This window comes from Camelus bactrianus, chromosome 7, assembly GCF_048773025.1.
Source record: "Camelus bactrianus isolate YW-2024 breed Bactrian camel chromosome 7, ASM4877302v1, whole genome shotgun sequence".
In the NCBI taxonomy this organism is placed as follows: Eukaryota; Metazoa; Chordata; class Mammalia; order Artiodactyla; family Camelidae; genus Camelus; species Camelus bactrianus.
The window spans coordinates 20244589-20266976 of record NC_133545.1 but is presented as its reverse complement, the minus strand read 5'-3'; the positions used below and the strand labels follow the sequence as shown (position 1 = coordinate 20266976).

The 22388-nt window shown below is 38.0% G+C and overlaps 1 protein-coding gene across 3 annotated transcripts in view; it reads right to left on the bottom strand.

Moving 5' to 3' along the window:
- The window catches only part of UBE2H (ubiquitin conjugating enzyme E2 H), a 92317-nt gene that overhangs the window by 43920 nt on the left and 26009 nt on the right, over nucleotides 1-22388 (bottom strand). The window lies entirely within an intron of this gene.

Below are 22388 nucleotides of genomic sequence, written 5' to 3'. Positions count from 1 at the left end.
ATGTTCAGACCAGTCTGCTTCCAACTCTCGTTGAGATTAGTCACATTACTAAAGCTGAAGAAACTGGGCAGCATTCACTACCTAGTTTTCTTGATAAAAAAATACAGTAAGTCTATTACCATATGACCCAGTAATCCCACTCCTGGGCATATATCCAGAAAGAACGCTACTTCAAAAAGACACCTGCACCCCAATGTTCATAGCAGCACTATTTACAATAGCCAAGACATGGAAAACAGCCTAAATGTCCATCAACAGATGACTGGATGAAGAAGATGTGGTATATTTATACAATGGAATACTATTCAGCCATAAAAATCGACAACATAATGCTGTTTGCAGCAACATGGATGTTCCCGGAGAATGTCATTCTAAGTAAAGTAAGCGAGAAAGAGAAAGAAAAATACCATATGAGATCGCTCACATGTGGAATCTAAAAAAATAAAAATAAATAAATACAAAACAGAAACAGACTCACAGACATAGAATACAAACTTGTGGTTGCCAAGGTGGGGGAGGTGGGAAGGGACAGACTGAGAGTTCAAAATTTGTAGATATTGATAGGCATACGTAGAATAGATAAACAAGATTATACTGTATAGCACAGGGAAATATATACAAGATCTTGTGGTAGCTCACAGTGAAAAAAAATGTGACAATGAAAATAGGTATGTTCATGTATAACTGAAAAATTGTGCTCTACACTGGAATTTGACACAACGCTGTAAAATGAATATAACTCAATAAAAAATGTTTAAAAAATACAGTAAGTCTATTAATCCATTAATGTGCAAAAATTATAAAAATAATACTTTGGGGTTATGTTTGTAAAGAATCCTCTTTTAGAGATATAAATCAAAATATTCACTAATTAAAATACATGTCTAGGATTTGCTTTAAAATAACCCCGTATGGATAGTTAGGAGACAGGGGTACAGAAGAAGGGATACTAGCCTTGAGTCAATAATTACTGAATCTGAGTGATGGGTATATGGGGGGTTCAGTATATTGTTCTTTCTAGTTTGAAATTTTCCATAGTAAAAGTTCTGAAAAATTAATGTAGTCAGCTATCAGAATTTTAGCATTTAACAATCATAACAATTTAGAAGAATTTAGCTATTATAGCTCTCTTTAGAGCTTATGAAATGATCCAACATCTTCCTGAGGTCCAATACTTAGTTTGAGGAAGAAAACAAATAGCAAGTTTGTTAAGAAAATAAAGAGAGATTAAAGAGAATACTCTGCCAAGACAGCAAATCAAATTCTAGAAGAATCAAATTTGAATGGATTCAAAATGATGGCTAGGAAAAATCCAACCACAGTGAAGGAAGATGAGCATGGCTTTTGCATATCCATAATAAATAGCCTCCAGGCAAACAATAATTACAGATGTGCCTTTGTTTAAATTATAAGAAACAAAATGGCTATGTACAATAGCAAAGGCTCCTGGTTAAGATGAAAGTTAAATTCTTTTTAAATAGTTTTTTTTTTTTAATGTGTGCTCTTCATATTAGGAGGAGGGGAGACTTTTATTCAAAGGAGAAACAATAAAAATAGCAGAAATAAAAGCTACTGAGAAAATAAGCATAGGAAAAAAGATGAAAGGCAGTAAGAGGGAAATACACATATATAAAAGATGAGCGCACATTTTTATTCATTTATCTCAATCTGGGAGGCAACAATGTCAAGAGCAATCAACAAAAAAAATACATACTTATGTCTACGTCCTAAGCTCAGCAATTTTATTGCCTGTATCCCCCCCAAAAGTATTTATACTTCTCACGTGACTTAATAGGAATCTATTAAGCTGAGCCATGGAGAATACAGTGTTAGCATCTATTAAATCCATGCAAGACCACAGGCTTCATTTCTATTTAAAGTTGGTTTACTAAATATTGTACAAACTTCCCACACAAGCACCATAAGGCAAACAAAAACTACTCTGAAACAGAGCCTACCTTCAAGAAGCTTTAAATTTAGCAAAAGAACAAGAGATCTGTACATTAAGGAGTAAATACAAAAAAAAAAAAGAATTTGCATAAAGTGCTTCTAGAGTTTATAGAGTAGGAAGAGGCTGCAGGTAGAGAATGATGGTTTGCTATGGGAAGGTTAAGGATTTACACAGGCCAAAGAATAGCATGTGATTAGAGGTGGGGAGAAGGCATTTAAAGCAAAGACAGAAAAGCATAAGATAGGTCCAGAGACTGGGGAGCAATGTGCATTTTTATTTTGAGGAGTGGACCATGGGGAGTATTAGAAAGTAGACCAAGACCAGATTACAAAGGGCCCCAAAGCATGGATTTTATTTGGTGAACTGAGAGACAGCTGCTATATTTCTATGCACAGTGCACATAGCTGGGCTTTACAAAGATAACCAAGCTGTGGTGTATATGATGGGCTGAAGGTGTGTTAAATAGAATTAAAGCAGAAAAGACACATTCAAGGCCTCAACTAAGGTAGTAGCCATGGGAATGAGGGGAGGGATTAAGCAGACACTTTCACAGGCTTTGCAACTAACTAGCCACTAGCACAGCCAGCAGAAAGCTCCAACGTTGCTAGAAAGTCTCATTTTCATGAGAAACCAAAAAAGGAGATTTCTATGTCAATCTCCTAATTTCTAAATGTAAACAAAACAGATATGCTCCAATGCCTCTCTCAGTGAAGCCTTCTGGGACCGCCCTACGTACAGCCAATACTGCTACATTCCTACCAACTAATATACTACATATTTTACCCCATTTAGTTTATCTGTCTCCTACTACTATAATGCAAGCTCCGTAATGGCGGGGATTGTCTATTTTGTTTACTGCCACATTCCTAGAGCCTAGACGAACACTTGGCACACAGTAGGCACCCAATCAGTATGTATAAAATGAATATATGAATGAAGTTGCAAGACAGGCCTAACCTGAAGCTGCCAGTCTGAGATCTAAGTATAGACTCAGCCTTGTCAGAGAGGTGATGTGACACTATTAATGGCAAAGTGGAACACAGGACAGAAGGAATACTTTTTTTTTTAATGGAAGATGCTAAGTTCAGTTTCAAACACACTAAATCTGAAGTATAAATGGACAAACCAAGGGGCAGTATGCTATAAGCAGCTTGGAAAACTCATGATTTAAAAGGAGTCATCTTGTATATCATGTAACTCCGAGACTGTTTCCTAATCTCTAGGATAAAAAGCAGGGGGGAGTCAGGGGTGTGCTTTGGGGAGGGGCTACTACCTCACTCACAGAACTGTTGAAGATGAAATGACCTATCCACAAAAGGTTCCTGGCCCAGCATCAGACACAACAAGAATTCAATTTTTTTAATGTAAAATAAATATACAAAATTCTGACTAAATTTCCACGTGAGTAAAATTTACTTACGTAACACTCTTCTAACATTATCTAAAAAATTAAGTTTCCTTCTACATTCTTAAGCAGAATACTGAAAACAACAACAACAAGAAGCAAACAAAAAAACTGCTCTCCTGATGTTAAGTCATCGTCAGGAATAACAGTTGTTACTTGGTACTACAGAATGCAATGATGCCCTTAGGAACTACAAGGTATATACTTAATTTCTGAAACAGAAATTCCCCACACTGCTAGACTGAAGGGGTTGGTAGGTCCTTTTCCTAGTTTCTCTTCCTTCTTTAGACAGGTTCACAGCTGTTACTGGGCTACTATTCCTTAAAATGTATCTATGGTAGACTATAAAAATCAGGTAACCAAAGTTGATGAAATTTTATTTAAAAAATAAGGTTAAATAATTCTAAACAAGACATTCTCCAATAAGTAAAATACCTAATTTTTTAGCTGTTTGTGGGTTGCAACTAAGCCCAACAACTGTGAAGTGAAGGAGGTATCACTTATTTAAAAACAGTTTTTTCACAGTTCAACCCAATGTATCCACCTCCAGACAGGCAGAGCTGGGGCTGCCAGGCCTGGGGGCTTCTTGGCAAATGTCCCCAGCTCCTTTCCTCCCTTCAAGGAGAGGTGACTTTAAAAACAGCAGAAAAGGAAGAAGAAAGGAAGTGCAAAAAGAAAAAAGCTTTTTCAAAATAAGTATGTATTGTCCAAAAGCAAAACAAAAAAATTGACAACTTACTGTACCATACTGAATACTTAAATACTCATTATTCTAAGGGATAAAAAGTAGCATACATGTATTTAATTTTACACAGTGTCCAAAAATTTAAACAGCATGCATGTTCACCACCACCCAGCAGACTATAAATCACACTTGCCTTTGGAAAGGAGTTTTTTTTGTTGTTGTTCTTAAGTTCATGCTTTCATTTAAAGCTTCCATGTCAGAAATCAAAGTAAACACTGGCAAGATCTAAGAAAATGTTATTTTTTTAAATGGGAAAATCATAACTTAGCTCTTCCCTAGATCCATTATTCTGCTACCAGATTCCCGAATAATAAAGTAAAACACTCAAAAGAAAAATTAAGAGTCATAAGTTATGGAAAATATTTTTTCAAATAGGTTTTAGAAAAAGGAAGTGTATCAGAAAATCTAAGCCCCACTCCAACCCCAACAAAATGTTGTATACAACAGGTTTACAAAGTCAGACCCAGCTGCAGAAGTGAGAGAGAGAACCAAAGGGAAATACAGAAAAATAATGAAGTAATGTCATTTGCAGCAACGTGGACGGACCTAGAGATTATCATATTAAGTGAAGTAAATCAGAGAAAGAAATACCATATGATATCACTTACATGTGTAATCTATACAAATTTTTATTTACAAACCAGAAATAGACTCATGGACACAGAAAACAAACTATGGTTACCAAAGAGGAAAGAGGGGAGGAGGAATAAATTAGGAGTCTGGGTTAACAGAGACACACTACTACATATAAAATAGATAAACAACAAGGACCTACTGTACAGCATAGGGAACTATATTCAATTTCTTGTAATAAGATATAATGGAAAAGAATCTGAAAAAATATGTATATATATGAATGTATATGTATAACTGAATTGTTTTGCTATGTAACTGAAACACTGTAAATCAACTACATTTCAATAAAAAATAAATTTTAAAAAATGATGCCATCTTGAGATCAAGAAAATACAGTCAAAACAGAAATAAGATTTATACTTTTTAAGAAGTTCAAATTCCAGTTAAGCACCAAATATTTATTTAGGAGGCTACTGATAAAATAGAAACCGTTTTTTAATACACAAACTTTGCTGCTTTGCTATTTTATGGGAACAATGCCTTGTTCCTTTTTAACTGAAAATGTACAAATCCATATATATAAATTAACAATGTATTAGTTAATTATACAGTATATTACTTGTAAATAACACATGAAATATTAAGGAAAAGCTTAGTTTTCACAATTTGGTTTGTTATAGCTTGATTCCAAGGCAAAACCCATGGCATGTTAAAAATAAAGCACCTTCCAAAAGAAGTGCTGATTTCTTAAGTGTGATAATGGCATGATGGTTCTTTAAGAAAAAGTCCATATTTTTAAGAGGGGCTATTGATATGTGTAGGTGTTAAACAACAACGTCTGGGATTTGCCCTAAGATACTTCAGAAAGATGAAAGAAAAATAGACGTGTGAGAAAATACTGATAATTGCAAAACTTTGAGTAATGGGGAGTCATTAAACTAATCTTTAATTTTGTGTACACTTGAAAATTTTAATAAGATTATTTTTTTATTTTGTAATATCTATCATTTTTTTTTAATCAGAAGACTGTATATGTTTAACTACACTATACTTCTGTGGAAAAGGGACAGTCACTGCCAAAGAATTATCAGCTGATCAAACATCCAGTTTAAATCTGTAAACTTGCAATATAACTTTGAACTGCAGAGAAAAAATTAAAACTAGCAAGATTCTCAAGACACAAAACATACCAGAGACATCAAGTCCACAATGAAAATCGAAATAAATGACCCAGAAAAATTGTTTAAAAATTGTTTTGGGGAAAAATTTTAGAAGGTAGGACACATTACAAGATACCAGTACTCAATTACAGCTTCTGGTTTTCCTGTCCTCAGTGTGGCGGTAGATGAAACTATGTCCACATGCCAGGGAGGCAAACAGAAAGAACCCTGTCATTCCAAAGGCAGACTACCTAATCACAGTAGACTGGAGGAGAAAAACAAACGAATCACAACCTTATGGATGACAACAGCACCTGAAAACTTCGTAGTCACAGGCAACATATAATTTCCCCAGAGATGATACAGAAACATGAAAACAGTTGAGGGGCTGTCTGCAAAATCCCAATGGAAACATCTATTTAAAACACATTCTACCTCCCCTTTTTGGGCTGTATGCTTCTTCACTAAGCCATTCACAGTACAGGGCATCATGAAGCAGCTTCTCAGTTAAGTATCACTTACTTCTCAGTATCATTATGGAATACCTATGCAGTGTATTTGTATTCATGTTTCCAGTGTTGTTCTCTTCTTGGAAAATCCTTGAGAACTTTACTTCCTTTACTCATTTTAAACACAGTAGACCAGTTTTTACCCTAACACCTGGTATGTAGACTACAATGCCACTCAATGAAAACAGAATTAAGTTAATCAAGTGTTCAATAATCCTTACCCACAGACACTCCAATTAAGGCATATGTGAATCATTCACTGTAAACAGTGACACTTTAAAGGAAATACTTTCTTTGGCACTCTCCAAGTGATATACAGTACATTACAACTGCAGAGTGATGTGTAAAACTTAACACCAAGCAGTTGTACCCATTCAGCAGATGAAGATTATGGAAAAGTGGAAAACAATGGGTCACAGAAATGAGAAGGAGGAGATCTTGGATATATGGTCATCCTCTTTAAAAAAAAAAAAATAGAACAGTCAATGCACCTTGAAGTCTTGGAGCTAACTATGGAAAGACCCAGGTCCACAACACAGGCCATAGCTCTTCTTCCTCTTTCCCTGTACTGGCTAATCATGAGTATGTGTCTCTAGAGACCAAGGATTCCCCACTGTTATGTTATAACTTCAATAACCTCCAAGAGAATTTCTTAAAGCAAGCTCTTTAAACCCAGAAGAAAGAGGGAGAGATAACAACTAGTTTGTCCTTATAAACCACTGCTCTAGAGCTCTGGCCACAGTGCCTCCTCACTCCCTCACTTCTCCAAAACATGAATGACCAATGCCTCCTGTTCCCTTTAATACTCCACAGTCACTAGAAATAGCAGGTGTCAAATATTAATAACTTAATCTCTATTTTATAAAATGATAAGGGGGAAGTGAGTAGCACATACTCAGGGTTTTTAAAGTAATACATGTACAAAAAATAAGTAACAGGTTCAAGATCATTGTTAAGATTTTATACTGAAAAAAAGCAGAACTACAGATGAATACACTGGATAGAACACCAAATTAAGCTGCAGTCCACCACACAGAGAACTCTGTGTTCCAAGACAAAGGAATATGCCTTTATTCAATTGAGTCCAGTTTCTATTACTCATTTGGAGGACTTGAGAGGTAGCAGCAATTATCTGTTGGAAGTTTAATAAAGGCTTGGAAAAACAAGTGTTTTTAAAAAAGCATCAAATGCTACACACAAGAAATTAATGCAACACTGTAAACCGACTATACTTCAATTTAAAAAAAGGATTAAAAAGTAATCTAAAGTGATATGGAAAACAGCAGTGTCTTCTTAATTGAAATTCTGCTCAAAAGCTATATGAAAGCATAGTTAGTAGGCAAACATCCCATTAGATATGTTCAAGTAGCTATTATAAGCTGTCTTTATTATCTTTATGAATAATTACGATGAAAAAACTGGGATAAAAAATTTCAACAGAAACTGGAATACTGCTTTAAAAAAAAAAGTCCATAGTGAAAATAAGCAAAAGAAATGAAATTTTAAAACAGAAAAAGTTGCTTTTAAAGAAACACGCTATCATAAGAAAATGCCAATATGGCTGAATAAGCAGAAAACCCTGAAAAGTCACGAACGATAAATGCTGAGAGGGTGTGGAGAAAAGGGAACCCTCCTACACTGCTGGTGGGAATGTAGTTTGGTGCAGCCACTATGGAAAACAGTATGGAGATTCCTCAAAAAACTAAAAATAGACTTACCATATGATCCAGCAATCCCAATTCTGGGTATATATCTGGAGGGAACTCCAATGCGAAAAGATACATGCATCCCAATGTTCATAGCAGCACTATATTCAACAGCCAAGACATGGAAGCAACCTAAACGTCCACTGACAGATCACTGGATAAAGAAGTTGTGGTATATTTACAGAATGGAATACTACTCTGCCATAAAAAAGAATAAAATAATGCCATTTGCAGCAACATGGATGGATCTGGAGAATGTCATTCTAAGTGAAGAAGCCAGAAAGAGAAAAAAATTTCATATGATATCACTCGTATGTGGAATAAAAAAAAAAAAGACACTAGGAACTCATCTACAAAACAGAAAGAGACTCGCATACTTAGTAAACAATCTTATGGTTACCAGGAAAAGGGGGTGGAAGGGGATAAATTCGGGAGTTTGAGATCTACAAATGTTAGCCACTATATATAAAAATAGATTAAAAAATTTTTTTCATTTCTTTTATATAGCACAGGGAACTATATTCAATATCTTGTAATAACCTTTAATAAAAAAATATGAAAATGAATATATGTATGTACATGCATGACTGGGACTGTGCTGTACACGAGAGATTGACACATTGTAGCTGACTGTACTTCAATAAAAAAAGAAAACCCTAGAAAGTCAAGAGATGTGAGGTGAAAGTAGACTTAAAACTAGGTGTGTAATGTGATACAACCACAAGGGTGGCTGGAGATATTTTAAGCACCATACAAGTAACAGGTGATAGAGCTGAGAAAGGAAGCCTTCTTGCCATGCTAGTAAGACTGCTAGCTGGAGACCCACAGAAATGACTAACATATAGTAAGAAATGGGTTGTCAGGGACAATTCAGAGATACGGAAGTGATAAGTGATATGGAAACAAGCCCAATAATTTAAAGTAAACAGAAGTTTGAGATTTAAATATGCACAAACAGTAAGGGAATAAAGGCTGTATTGTTATGAGCTATGAGTAGGAAACCGAAAAATCAAGTTTCTCACAAGGAGTCTTTCCTGAATAATTAAGCAGTGTTGGGGGGAAAAAACCCAGTTATTCAGCAAAACAAAGAGAAAACAAACCCAGACATACAAAACAGTGGGTGTATATATAGCAAGAAAATTTGGCATTGAAAAGGTGACAAAACTATTAGGTTTCCCTCTCCCACGTTTGTACCATGGGGACAAGTAGGACTGATAGGCTCAGGTGCCACTAAGTGAGACAAACAGCTTGCTGGTGCCACCACCACAGGGCAGAGTGCAGTTCTGAGAACGCCTTTCAATATAACTAAGTAAGCTCATCTGGTGAAATACTGAGTTTTAGTCTTTTTGTCTTTTAAAATGTGAGTACAGCTTAGCGCAACCTCCCCATTCCCCTAACCCTTTAATCCCACTGCCCAGATATTACTATTGTTTACATATTTTATATATTAATGTTTATATATACATATATTCATATCATTATGTACACTCAGACACACAGGTGTAAACTGTCCTATAAACACTTTTCATCATGTTATATGGAGTACATCGTTATTAGTACATATATATCTCAGCTTCCTTAAAAAAAAAATGCCTGCACCCATTAGGGAACAGGTAGGTTGTTGTTAGTGTTTTGCTATTACAATGTTACAATGAACATTTCAGTACATGTCTCTTGCTGTACTTTTTCAAGTTTCTGTTTGCAATTTCAATAATTGGAACTTTTGAGTCAAAGGGATATATACCTAAGTTTGATAGTACCTAAATGTCCTTCAAAAGGGCTGCGTACGGTTACTTTCTAGCCACTGTCATATGAGCCAACTTGTTTTCCTCATACTCTCACCAACATTGATATTAAAGCTTTTCAAGTGAAACAAAGTTAATCTTTAAACACTACCCCAATTGCCATATGCACTTCAAATTGCTCAGTGCTCTTTCTCACCAATTCAACTCTACTGAACTTCCTTCTTGCCTCTCTAACACAACACCTGAATCTGAAGGTGGCCCTCCAAGATTAATGAACAAAAACGCACTAGGATAAGAAGCACCTTTCATTAACTATCCCAAAGACAAGGCTAGCCAATTAAATCTCACTTAACTCATGGGACAGGTTAACTCCAGAGTCTGGGCAGAAAAAGCTGAAAACCAGGAAAACTTTAGTCTGACATGTCACCACTCCAAAGACAGGAGCAGTATCTTACCTACCTTCTAAATACCCAAGGCACTTGTAACTCTAAATTTATGCCCCAAATAGGTTATGAAGTTAATTTCTTATTTCTTGGCTGGACCTGACATTTTAAATAGCTCCTTGGACCAAACTACTTTTGCTGTTACAGCATACAAAATAATGAATTCTCTCAAAAGAATTACAGATTTGAATACTTTAACAAGGTATTCAACATTTAAAGAAATATGTTAATCTCCAATTTACCAAAAGCCATAGACTTTTTAAGACAAATGAGAGATCTTGTAGTAATTTAATGACCAAGTAAATATTATTCACTGCTGGGCCATATGGTATCATATGATTAAGTTTTTTCTTTTCGGTACTTTTCCCCCAAGGAAATAATCACTGCCTCAAAAAACTATGCAAATAAGAAACCAAAGTATCTATCATTATTTGTCCCTCAACTGACAGAACTGTCTCAACATGTTCAAACACATCTAGATGAATACTTGTATTTGCATGTTGTCCCTTGCAAATTTACCTTCCTCACGCTTAGGCTTGATCAGGTAGTATGCATTCCCTGAGCATACGCTGGCTGGACGGCAAAGGAAGGTGACTCAACGATTATTCCAGCTGACAGAAGGAAGCCAGACAGGGAACAGTACCTGACTGCACTGTGCCTGAAATAATGAACTTTTCTGTTAAAAAAAGGAACCACTAATATCACTTTAAAAGAAACAGAAAGTATCTAACACCAGCATTAGAAAGAAAAATCCAGGACTGAAGAGGCACATGTTGGAGACTGACAGGATGGCAGAGAAGTGCTATCAACCAACTCTCTGCCACTCAGTTTCACCAAGTCACCGAGTTTCAGAGCTCTGCCTCCCCAAAGGAAGAGGGCTCTTTTCCAAGAATAGAGATTTCACCGTAAGTCTGGAATTCTAGTGGTTAAAGAGTGGGCTCATTAGTATGAACCTCAAGATGCCATATGGGTCTTGGGCATCATTTAACCTCTCTGTGCCTTGGTTGTCCTCAATGTAAAAAAGGGAGTAATAGTAAATATGTTACAGGATTAAGGAAAGGCTCAGTATTTGCTATTATCATTAATACTCCAAAACAGTAACCTCAGATTTCACAAGGTACATCTGTTAGTCTAATCAACCTTAGTTACTAACCTACAAAGCTGAAATTACAGTTCTTCAATCTTGAAAAAAGTTAAGTACGCAATTACTTTTTACCATTAATATGCTTAAGGTCCTTAATATACTGATGTTAGCAATTGCTAATGAGGGTATTAACAACTTATAATTTGTTCCAAAGATAGCATTCAGCCCAGCTTCTATGCTGGTGCAGACCCTTCCCAATTAAAAACAATTGCTACTTCGCTTTTCATCACAAATATTCACAGCAGCCAGCCCTTTCAGCACTTAACAATGCACCGAGCACCATTCTAAGCCTTTTGCACTAACTCATAACCCTCACAACAGCCCAAGGAGACAAGTTATTATTACAAAGACAGGCTAAGTAACCCACTCAGGCTCTCAGAGCCAGTAAACTGGAGAGCTACGGATGAAACCCAAGCAGTCTAGTTCAAGTCTGTATCTTCTGTCTATACAGACCAGAGCTTTTGGGGAGGGGTGTAGTGTGCTCAGGCTTGTCCTGATTTAGGAAGATTAGCTCCAGTGAGACTACACAGCAGTTAGGAAACAGTGGTGGGAGGAAGGCCAGTAGGGAACTGATGAGCAAGAACAGGTAAGAGCTGATGGGGAGCAGAGGGCTAGAGAGGAAGCCACATTTCAACGAGATTTCTAAGAACTGAATGAACTTCATGACTAATTATACATGAGGGGCAAGAATATCTGTTGTTTCCAACCTGGGAGATGACACTGTTCTAACAAAAATAAAAGGGAAGGCAGGAGAGGAGCAGACTGGGGGTGGGGTAAGAGCAATATGGGACATCTACATGTAAGGTGATGACACCCCAAATAACAGTCCAGTAGACAACATGAAGTTAATATTCCCCTTTTATCTAGCCCTACACTTCTTTAAAAAGGGGATATAGCACATAAAATGTTCTAAGTAAATGTTGAGCTAATAAATAAAATACAACTTCAGATTCTTATTAATCTAAGAAATTATTAAGTAACCAACTTGCAGGTCCCTCAACAAAACCTTTGTTCCACTGATGAGAGTTAGGAAGGTTCTATAGGATGGGAGGTGGCTTTGGAATAGAGCAAACCTGGGTTTCAGGCCCAGCTCCACCACTTCCTAGGGTAAGTAGCCTAGGGCCCTAACTACTCAAGGTGGTGAGCTTGTTAGAAATGCAGAATCTTCATTTTAAAATGGTCCCCCCATTAATTTGCATGCATATAAAAGTTTGAGAAGCACCAGCCTACAGCAAGTGACATTCTCTAAGGCTTGTTTTCCCCCCATGTACAAAAGTGGAGATAATCATATTTACCCCACAGGGTAGCAGAAGATTAATGGGCACCAAATACTCACCAGGCCTCTACCAAGAGATGTTAGTATATGTTACTTCATTTAATCCTCAATGACCTTATCATGCAGGTGTTTTTTTCCCACTACAATGATGAAGAAATGGCCAGTCTGTGACACCTTCCAAGGTAAGACTGCTGGCAAGTAATAGAGCTACTACTCAATGTTTAGCTACTCAGTATTCTGATTCCCATTAAGCCCAATAATGTTTGAGTAGCCTAAGGCAGGGAAAGGTACAGAACGGGTTTGTGAGAAGAGAAGTCTTACCCCCACAGAAAATCCAAAAAAATAGTTTTAAAAATAAAAATATATAGTTTTTTAAATAGTCCTTTAAAGCTACATCAATCAACAAATTTTTTTTAATGTACTACAGCCTAAATGACTCAGCTGTGATTATCCTGAATCAGTTTTCACATGAGGATATCACATTACATTAATAGTATTTAACTCAACTGTTGTTGAGTTGAAATAGTAGATCAACCAGCAGAAAATAATGATGGTCAATAAGACTAAGTGAAAATTCTCGCTATGATCCAGAAGGCTTATCTGGCTGCATTACAGGTTCCTGAAGAATAGAGTTTCATGCATAAAAAGGAACTTCCTACAAGTGTTTGGCCAACTTTATGCAGGCTATGCTTCACGTAAGACTGAAATTCTAGGGTCTCTTTCAATCATTATTTGTGAAAATTAACTTTCCAGAAAGGAATATGCAAAAAGAACATTTAGAATCACAAGTTTTAACAAATAACTAAGTACTAGTTCCAAACAAATCTTAACCTACGTGAATCGCTGTATCAATAGCTCTATCTCACTCATGCGAGCAAGCCCACAGCATGACCGACAGTACAGTCATGCTACATTCTTCCTCTCTGCCTTTCTGGCCACAATGGTCTCTCATTTCCTGAAATACAAGCTCTCCCCCTCCTCAAGGCCTTTGCAATGGCTACTTCTGGTGAGCCCTGACTTCCGATTCTACAGATAGCTTGCTTCTTATCCTTTACAGTGTGTCTTAAATTTAAGCCACTTGTCAGCAATCTTTCTCATCACCTGAATCAGATACACACCCCAACAGACCCCCAACTATTCTCTACTTCAGCCTAATGCCTGTTTCCTTGTAAGTCTTACCATAGCACTACTTTGTTTACATCCTCCCTCACCGCCAACAAATCCAGGCTCCAATGAGGGCAGGGAAACATATCTGACTTGTTCTTTGTCTAGCATACAGTGGGTGCTCAACACTGGTTAAGTGAACAATGTAAACAGATGCCAGGTACTGTGCTAGACAGCGGGATCTGGACATAGGAGTGGTCCTGCTCTCAGACAGCTCAGAAGGACAGCTCAAGTTCAGTGGGGAAACAGGGAAACCACCACCAAACAGTGAAATAAATGAGTGTTACTTTATGGGTTACTCAGAGGGAGCTAAGGAGGCATTCAGAGGGTGCTCCAAACCAACGAGGGTGGGGAAGGAAGAGGGTGTTTTCAGGAGGTAAAAATGCCAGCTGAACCCAAGAGGAGATTAGCCTTTTGTTCTTACATGGCAGCTGCAATGAAGGTTTCTCCAAACACCAGAAATAAGAAAGCCCTCAAAGTTAAACTTAAGATCAACAAATAATGACTAAGAGAGGTGCACAACCCATGTGAAAGAGAAAGCTTGGTTTCTCGCATAGCAATATTCAAAGAGAGCCAGAATGAATGTATTCATACACGGAAAGAAATAAGGTATTCAACAGTAAGGGTCTGTCCTGAAAGCACTGAAGAAGAATTATAACAGACAAAGACTGGCAGGTACCACTGAAGTAACTGGGCAGGAAAGGAGCCACCTTTGCTCAGAGCCGAGTTTTCTGGTCACAAGGGAGCTCCCTATTATGTGATGGTGGCACCATCTGTTTGTGACAAGCCATTAAACACGTGACTCATTTCACTGCTTTTGTTCTGATTCCTTCTCAGATAACCTCCTAGTTATAGAATGGGCTCCTAGCTATGTCTAGGAGAGAACGTACTGGTACACACTGAAAATTATATACTAGCTTTCCAATTTTACCTTTCAGACTCATGAGCTTGGTTAATCTAAGGCCAGGGAAGTGGACCTGCTCTTAATTCACCGATTAAATACTTGGGGGGTGGGGCAGTCCCCCTCCCAACAAAGCATGAGGTTAGCCTGACTTCAGAGTGAAGGAAAAGGATTTAAGAAAAATATGTAAGGTGGATCTGACTGATAGTGAAGGAAAAGAGTGACTGAGGAAGATAGTGACTGAAAAGTGAAGGAAAAGGGACACACCAAGGATGATTCCAAGGTGTTAGGCTCAAGTTATTTGGGGCTGGCAATATCGTTCAGCAAGGGAGCAACAGCAAGAAGAGAGGTAAGACTTGTAGGTCATGTCCCACTAGGGATGCGCTGAATGTGTGGTCTCTGAAGGGCAACCAAGTGGAGACGTCCAGTAGGCATCTGGCCATCCAAGACTGAACTCAAGAGATAGGGCATTTGTAAAATCTGGAGACACTAGTGTTTGGGCAGTAATAGATGAAATCACCCAAGAAAGACATGCCAACTACCAAGAGATGAGGACCAACTGTGGAACCTGATAAACCCATCATTTAAAGGACAGAAGAAACGAAACCTCTAAGGTAGGCTGTAAAATAGACAGGCATCTATAATTGTTCTAAACATTTATTAGGTTATCTTTCAATGTCAGATTCCAACAAGCATATCTGCAAATTTTTTTTTAATAGAGTAAGTAAAAGAAACAAAAAGAAAAACAATTGGCTTATAGTAAAGTTACTATAGAACTTTGTGAAAAAGACACAAAAGTTCTTTCAGAATACCATAATATGGCTTCCTGGGACAGGAAGGAAATCAATGAGATGCACCCCACTGACTTCTTACTAGCACTTCAAAAAGTGAAATAGAGCTGGTTGAAAGGAACAAAGAATTTTCTTTTGGGACCTACTTTAAATGTTTAAATCTTGCCAAGAGTTCAAAGTCCATGATGCTAGCCACCTTTGGATGAATTTTCAAGGCACAGTTAAAAGCTCCAATGTGCATTTTAATGACTAACACTGGTTTTGAGAGACTTCACTGCCCATTTATAAATTTATATTCTTTAACAAACCAAACTTTCATTCTCCAAGAGATCTATGATACAGCACAGCACTATTCTCCCCAACAGAGTCACTGATGGTTGTGACTGAGTAGGAAGAGTCACTGAAAAGTTTATCATCATCAAGAACCATTTATTAAGTATTTTTTTAAGCAAAGCCAAATGCTAAAAATTGAGGTGTATAACATTTTCTACACTATCACAGTTTACAACTTTGCTGGGGAAAACCAAACTACTCCAGAAAACACCTGTAATTTCAATACAAGTTTCAAGTTAAATGCCCAAAAGCGGTACAATAGGTCAGATGAGAGAGTTCACTAAAGACTGGATTGTACAAGAAGAAAACAGGATGTGAGCAAGACTTTTAAGGAAAGGCAAGACAGTCAAGACAAGAAGCAATGTGAGGTGACAGCAGTATTGCAAGTAGGGTACAGATAAGAGCAAAGGCACAGGTGCAGGAACTGTGCTAGGAACCAGCTGAACAGCTTTTGTTTTTTTCTTTTTCTTTTTTTGGAATAAGATTCATGCAGCCAAGCAGTAGTAAATAAGGCCAGAGAAGCAGACAAGAGGCAAGACGGGTGAGCGCCAGGCCGCAGAGTTTTGTACTTTATCCTGTGGATAGTATATGGCCGGTGGTGATTTTATGCATAGGTGGGTGATGGATGCAAAGCAAAGATTTTGGAAAAATTAATCTGGCAACTATGTGTAGAAGGGGTAATATGGTATCAAAATTGTGGTGGGGTATACATTTGTCAAAACTCATCACTCTCTACACTTGAAACTGTCAAATTTTATTGTATATAAATTATACATCTGTAAGGCTAATTTTCAAAAAGCAAAGGACAAAGGTAAAGTCAGGAATGAGACAAGTATGAAAAATACAGCCTGTAAAATTCTGAACATTTAGCTGCTGGGGTGAATTCAGCAGTGTGGTGAATGAAGCCAGCTGATAATATGCATCTCTTCCCAACTTCAAGTTCAGCGACCTTGTATCTGCAGTCTGAAGTTTTTATACCTCAAAAATCAGTAAATGCTACAAATCAGGGCTTTATACCCCCGTGGGTGGTAGTTCAGCGTTCACAAGCACACCGCTGTGTCATTTCTACACATGGTCTAGCATGAATATGGCACTAAACGAAGAGTCCCTCAACATTTTCTTCTAATTCAAAATAATGCCATAGTTCAGAAGCACTATTTCTTAATCTTACCATCGACAGATGGTTACCAAAAATGTGTAAGATTTAAGAGCCTAACATTTATTTAGTTTCAAGAACTAAAGCAAGCCTATGAATAAGACAGAAACCTTTGTTTGCATCTCTCAATCAAGGTTTTCTGGCTATTATGTAGTTCCCCTGGGACTAACACCAATTGATGATGATAATACACAAAAAATTCCAGCATTCACACCATTATAGTAAAGCCTAATTGCATGAGCCTATTATTGGAATATGCTTTTCTAGTTCAAACTAGCTGCATTTCAATAGAGTAAAGAGGGTTTTCTGAAGAAACCCTACTGTGAAAAGATGAACTTTGTCTTAACAACTTTAGTTTCAAAAACTATTCATTTATAGATGCCTATTTCACATCTCTGAAGCAAAATGGCTCATTTGTTATGTAGATTACTAAGCAGTCACTTAAGAATAAAGAAGTTTCTCCTTTAGACGCTCCAGCTATCTGCATAGGCTCAATCTCAAAACCAGCAAAGTGTACTCTAAATATGACAGCAAATAACTGAACCTTTCTGATTTAACTCCAGAGAAATACAAATGTGCACTTCCTTCCCATTTTCCAACCCACCTTCCAGGGGCCAACCTAGGGATCTTCCCAAGAAAGGCTGCCTTTACAGAGCTCCTAGGTCACTATCTGCAAAGCTAAGAAATCGGGGTACTAAAGGAGAGGGTACAGCAAAGGGTAAGGATGACACTCACTTCACCACAGCAGATCTGATTCTGTAAGTCTTTAGCTAACAGACTTTCGTTTCAAAAGTTCTTAAGATCATTTCTTAAAACTCAGAATGTAATTTCTCATAAATAAAAGACAATTTAACTCACTTGTATCTAAAGTACACTATTTCACTATGGATTATTAACCCTCATGGATAACAGTATTTGTTAGAAAATACAAATGCATTCAGTTGTAAGCTGAGATGCTAACATCTTCATCATTTGAACATCACTGTGTCTAGAGCCCCTGTCTCAGAAAGGAAGACGTAAAAAGACACAACATGAAGAACTATGAAATGTAAGGAGCAGGGAGAAAATGACAGGCTGGAGAAATGACTGGAAATTCAAAGAAGAAATACACATGTGTAAGAATCCCAGGATATTAACATCCTCTGCCCCACTGATAACTGGGTGGGGATAGTGGGTGGTAGGTATTCATCAGACATTTACACTCCCTGAAGCACCACTGCCCTAGGGAGTGAGCTGCCCCCCATGAAGAGCATACAAGGGACAGTTCTAAGCCCCAGGCCTGTCCACTGAGCATTCTCTGTACCACAGCCTCTAGCCCAAGGGTCTTTTTCTTCTGCCACTCTCCTTAGGCTTTTAACCCTCTTAGAAGAAATAAGAACCCCCCAAAAGGAAAGAAAAATGTACATTTGGCCTCACATTTTTTATTAATGAATACTTACCATTCCTCAAAATGTCCAAGCCCAATACGAAAATGAATATATGTATGTATATGCATGACTTGGATATTGTGCTGTACACCAGAGATAGACACTTTGTAATTGACTGTACTTCAATTTAAAAAAAAATTGAGTATTACAAACTTGAGAATGCAAACTTGAATATTGCAAACTTTAGAATCAAAAAAAAAAAAAAAAAAAAAAGTCTAAGCCCAGATGAACAAGGTACAGTTCTAGGAGCTAGGGACAAAGGTACAGAAGGTTCAGGATCTATCCTCCAAGGAGCAGCTTAAAAGAGGTGGGTGCTGGAGCCACAAGCACAGGCTGCTTATAAAGCAGTAACTGCTCATCTGAGGGGAAAACAAAGGGTGCTATTAAAGCGTGCAGAAGACAGGAAAAGCATCCAAGGCAAATATGGAGTCAAGGCAGGGAGCCCAAGAAAGATTTTAAGGAAGATGCAAAGCCTGAGGTGAATACTCAAGAATAAACCAAAGTAAGCCAGAAGGAGAGAAAGGCATTATGTAGAATAGTTAAGGACTGTCCTCTGAAAAGGCTGGCATCCTGCAGCGTGGGTGCAGCACCACATCTCGGACTGTCATGGTAAGAAGGCAATACTTCTCTATTGAAATGACTTTTATAGCAAGGTTAGGCTTTTAAACCACAGGCACTGAAGAACAACTGGGGGTTTTAAGCAGGAAGTGGCATGATCAGATACACTAAAAACAGGATCACTCTAGCAGCAAAATGAAAGGCAGACTGGAAGGAGACAGAGGTTAGAGGGAGCCCTAAAGTGGTAAGATGATTTGTAACAGCCCACGTAGATGATCAGCACCTGAATAAAGCAGCGGTGGCAGAGATGGAGGGAATAGGGGAGTACAGATCTCAAGGGGGCAGAATAAACAGGATGCGGGTGGAGTTAAGGGGACATCCAGGTTTCCCACTTGGGTAACAGATGAGTGAACACACATAAAAAGACTACACCCTGATTTTGATGGATACAGTACTAAAATCAGTATCAGAAATGTTTAGGGGCTTGTTGGAATATTCCTGGAGAGAAGATGGAAGTCAGGCAGCTATACTAATCTGGAGTTTGGGAAACAATTCAACTGAAGATGTATATATATGAATCATTTTATGGTAAAGGAAGTGTTAAGTGAAAAGAAGACTGAGGATGAAGCCCATGGGAAAATCAACCTTTGGTAAATCCACATCAACCTACAGAGAGATGCAGCACCAAGGCAGGGCTTCACAATGAGGTAGTATGTTTCTTTAGTCCAGGAGTCTACAAACTACAGCTCATCACCTGTTGTTACAAATAAAATTGGGGGGGTTGGGGGAGGTAATTAGGTCTATTTATTTAATTATTTTTTTAATAGGGGGTACTGGGGATTGAACCCAGGACCTCGTGCATGCTGGGTATGCACTCTACCACATGAGCTATATCCCAACTCTCAATAAAATTTTACTGTACCATGCCAAGCCCACCCATTAAAGTACTGCTGATGGCTGCTTCTGTGCCGCAATAGCAGAGCTGAGTAGCATTGCAAAAAGACCGCATGGCCCACAAAGCCTAAAATATTTACTATTTGGCCCATGCCTGCTTTAGTTAATTAACAGCCTTTGGGCAAAGCCTATCCCTACTTCCTATCTCAGTTTCTCCATTTGAGAAACAAAAAGTACATTATGTTTAAATGCAACAAAAACTTGAAAGGCTCATGAAAGTTGTTAATATCAAAGCCATTCATCAACCAATGTATTTTCAATTAAAATAAAAAATTTAAAGTATATAAAAATTTGTAACATATAATTTGAGAATATAGTATTTAAATTTCAGGACAATTTACTGATTTGCATGACTATAAAATAAAGGGAATCCCAAACTTTACATCCAATTCTGAATGTTACAAAACAGTCATTCGCCTCTACAAAAAGCTTTTGGTAACAGAAGAGATGAACCACAAAGCAGAATAAATCACGACCATCTCCATCACCACTGCCATCACTTCATGAACACCTTTGATGTCCACATACTATGCTGAGCACCTAATGCCCGTTTGTCTCATTCAAGCCCTACAATGAGGGTACTCACCGATTTTACAGATGAGGATACAGCCTGAGAAAGGTTAGGAGCCTCATCTCAGGTAACCTAGTAGAGAGTGGGTGGGACAACCAGTAACTTGTGCAGACACAACCAGAACCAGGTCTGACCTCTGAGGATCCATACTCCGCCTCAAGCCCACACTTTATAGTGACCCATGCTATGGTAGATAACACCTGTAAAGGGACAAATGGAATCTGGAAACAACTAGGACCACATGTCTGCTTCTCTTACTGCCTTGCAACTCAAGGCAGGTCTTAGAACGCAGGCTGGTATCACAGGTGGAAGCGTATCAATTGTCCCAAGGGGCTCTGGCCTCAGACACAACCAAGTACAACGCTTATTGCCAGCAGACAATGTATTCTGAGTTCCAAACCACCACCTCACAAATGAACTTTTAAACAACCCCCTCTAGAAACTGAGGGCAGGCAACACAAAAAATAAAGAGATCTTAGTAAATCAGATATTGCAGTCATGTACTCTAAGAGGTAATACGATACACTCAGTGGAAAGAACATGGGCCTTCACTTCAAACTGACCCAGGTCTGAATTCTGTTTCAACACCAGCCTTATGACAGTAAATTACTTCTCTTCTCTGAGCCTGCTCCCTCCTGGAAATGAGACCACACTCCTTGCCATATGGTCTGGTCTGGGGAAAATACAGTACTACTGTGTAAAATTCCGTGGCTCAGAGTCAGATGGCCTGAGTTTATCATCCAGCTCTGCAACTTACCTGACCTGAGACTGGGGCCTAAAGCTCAGGTTTCTAATCTGTAAAACAGGATAAATGACAACAGCACCTACACTTCTTGGGGTTATTTTGAGGATTAAGCAAGATATCTAAAATGCCAAAAGCACAGTGCCTGGCACATAGTAAATACAAAAACTTTTTATCAGTTTAAGTTATAGATCAAATGACAAGTCAACTTCCAACCTTCTTAGAACTGATCTTTAAGGGAAGCAACACCTTTCCCTGAGGCTATGAAATTAACTTTATAGCTTTAAGGAGTAGTAGAACCACCTCACCACCCACAAAAGGTGGTTTGGCTTCACTCTGTTAAATGTCAGGAAGTTTTCTCCATCTCTTGTCTCAATCTTTAAAATATATATTAAATAATACTATTGCTGCTTTCAGGCAGGCAACGCCCTTAACCTTTAAACAGAACAAGACTATTTCCCCCCCTGGTTTTCAGAGCGCCAGGAAGAAACACTGGAAAGGCATCTGTTTAGAAGCAGAACTTTAATTCTTTGTAAAACAGCCTGCCTGCACCTGTGGCCAAAGCAGAAGCAAACAGGCTAAGTGGCTCACAACCCCAGTCTGCCTGTCTTTCAAAAGAACTCCCTCTACCCCCGACACACAAGTCAACTTTGAGCCCCACCCCCATCTCAAAAACCATAAAAATACTGAGTTCCACAGATTTTTCTTTCAATCATTAGCTCAGGATACAGAAACAGATCAAAGAAAATGCAAAGACAACCTATAAAGAAAAACTTCCTTGTGCTTTACCAGACTTGTTAAATCTATCCAGCTGAAATGTGTCTTCCACACCAAGTTCCCTTACTAATGACAAGACAGAAGAAATCCATAAAGCCCTCCAACTCTCAGAAGGCTTTCTCAGATGCACTGTACATTTTCAAATGGCTTATATTCCTGCACCTGTTCATTCTTCTTCAAATTACTTCAGCTTTTTTCAATAGGCAGATAATCATATTTATTTAGTCCAGGACTTTCATATCCTAAACACAAAGTTTTGACGGGCACTATAACTGGCTTAACATAGAAGTCCTCAGCCATTAAACACATCCAGTTCCAGGGGGATCTAAGAAAAATAAGAAAACAGTCTTCAGA